Below are 2,731 nucleotides of genomic sequence, written 5' to 3'. Positions count from 1 at the left end.
ATCTCCTTTAGGGACAGTCACTGACTCAGTAGTGAGTAGGTGATCTACAAAGCCCATCAAGACCTCTGCTGGCTTTGTTGACCAGAGAATTTTAGCCAAAAAAAAGAAATATATATATATATATATATATATATATATATATATATATATATATATATGTGTGTGTGTGTGTGTGTGTGTGTGTGTGTGTGTGTGTGTGTGTGTGTTCAGAATTGCCATCAGCAGCCATATTAGGGACAGGAGAATCAGTGTGCCCTAAGGAAGGCTTGGAAAGGCAGTGAAGAGAGGCAGAAAAACCCAGGTGCTCCATGAGAGGTGGATCTGCTGTATCTTTGGACTTCCTGTTATACAAATCAATAACTTTCCTTATTAAGTTTAAAATGTAAAAGCTGGTGTGGTGGTAGATGCCTGTAATTCCAGTACCTGGGAGGCTGTGGCAGGAAGATTACAGGTTGAAGACCTGCCAGGGCAATTTAGTGAATCCCTGTCTTAAACATAAAAATTAAAATTAAAATTTAAAAAAAAATGGTTAGGTGTGTGACTCAGTGGTAGAACACCCCTAGGTCCAATTGTCAATACCACCAAAATAAATAAATAAATAAATAAATAAATAAATAAATAAATAGTGTAACAACATAACTAAGGGCATAAAAACCAAACTGACAAAGATCAGAAAAAGTCCCATGGATTAGACTGTCAGCTGTGTGACAGGGCCTGGGTGGTGATTTCAAGATGCTACAAAGCAAAAGCCAGAAGGCCCACACCCAAGCCACTGTGGGCAGCTCAAGGAAGACCTGGAGTACACCTGTTCTGGTTTTGGGAACCCAGCCTACTGTCCTGGGGCCTGGGTTGTTAGGAATTACTCGTGGTCTTGTCTCCCAAAAACCTTGTGACTTCCCTCATTGCCCCTCGGGACTCCACAGCCTGGCTCACCAAGGCCAACTCCCAGACCTCCACTCCAGAAGGCAGGCACTGGTTGAAATATCACCCCCTCTGGTTTGGGAGGTGGTAGAAAGGAGGTATGGAGTATCCAGAAAGTGGTGGGAGCTGTTCTGAGTGAGCTGGAATCCATCAATGATCTGGAATGCCAGCTAGGGAGCCTCATACTCTCTTGATTGATTGTTTGATTGATTGATTGATTGATTTTATTTTATTTTTGGTGGCACAGGGGGTGGAACCCAGAGGCTTTCTACCTCCGTGCTATACTCCCAGACCTATTTTATATTTTATTAGAAACAGGGTCTCACTAAGTTGCTGAGAGCCTCACTAAGTAGCTGAGGCTGGCTTCAAACCTGTGCGATCCTCTTGTCTCAGCCTCCCAAGCATGGGGATTGCAAGCGTGCGCCACCACGCCCAGCCTACTCTCTTGATTTAAAAAGAGCTTTCTGAATTGGAAGTGGTGGCACACACTTATAATCCCATTACTTGGGAGACTGAAACAGGAGGATCAGATCACAGGTTCAGGGCCAATCTGGACAACTTATTGAGAATCTCAACAACTTAGTAAATCCTCAACAACTTAGTGACAAAAAGGCTGGGGGTCTAGCTCAGAGGTAGCTAGGGGATATAGCTCACAGCCCCTGGGTTCAGTCCCCAGTTCCATCAAATAAACAAAAATAACATGGGGAATCTCTAATCACATAGTTTTGGGACACTGGTATAGGAGGGGTGATATAGTATAAGTTATTGGAATAATGCCAAGGAAGTTATTAGAGCAGGCTCTTGTGTGCATTGGGTGGGCTTTTACACCAAGACCCAGTGAATGATTCTGGTATAAAGCTACCTACCATTTTCTGCCTTTGCCTAAAACTGATCCCTGATGAGGGCTTACAGTCCTGAGGACTAAATAGGCATTCAGTAGAGAGAGTTGCTTCTATTTTTAAAAAGTAGAGGTAAGCCAGGAATGGTGGCGCACACTTGTAATACCCGCGCTTGGGAGGCTGAGACAGGAGGATCACACAGGTTCGAAGCCAGCCTCAGCTACTTAGTGAGGCCATCTGCAATTTAGTGTGACCCTGTTTCAAAATAAACAAAATAAAATAGGGCTGGAAGGGTAGCTCGGAGGTAGAATGACACTGGGTTCCACCCCCAGTACTAAAATAAAATAAAATAAAATAAAAGTAGAGGTAAAATTCATATAGTATAAATTAGCATTTAGATGGTACAACTCAGTGGCATTTAGAACAATTTCAGTGTCATGCAAACAACATCTCTACCTGGTTTCAAAACTAGCTCCCAAAAAAACATCCTGTACCCTGTACCTGTTAATCAGCCTTTTCCCATGCCACCCTCTAGCCCTTGACAACTACTAATCTGCTTCCTGTTTCTATAGATTTGCATTTTTCTGGATCTTTTATGTAAGTGGAATTAAATAATTATCTGAATTATTTCACTTAATGTTATGGTTTAGATATTTAGTATCCACCCAAAACTCATGTGTTGAAAGCTTCTTCCCAAATTTAGCAATGTTCTGAGGTGGGGCTTTAGGATAGTGATTGGATCATGGGTCTCTGACTTTGTCAGTGGATTAAGCCATCAATGGATTCATGGCTGAACACACTTTAGGGATGTGGGAGAGACTGAAAGAGGGGAATCCTAGCTGGAAGGAGTGGGTCCTTGGGGTGTGTCCTTGGAGGTGTCTATATTTTGTCCCTGGCTCTTAGCTTAGATTCTTTCCCGCATCTCTTTCCCAGCTGCCACGAGATGAGCAGCTTTCTCTACCACACCTTTC

Source organism: Muscardinus avellanarius (genome assembly GCF_963383645.1).
Source record: "Muscardinus avellanarius genome assembly, chromosome: X".
Classification (NCBI taxonomy): Eukaryota; Metazoa; Chordata; class Mammalia; order Rodentia; family Gliridae; genus Muscardinus; species Muscardinus avellanarius.
The sequence above is the reverse complement of the archived record's forward strand: the minus strand, read 5'-3'. Positions refer to the sequence as shown.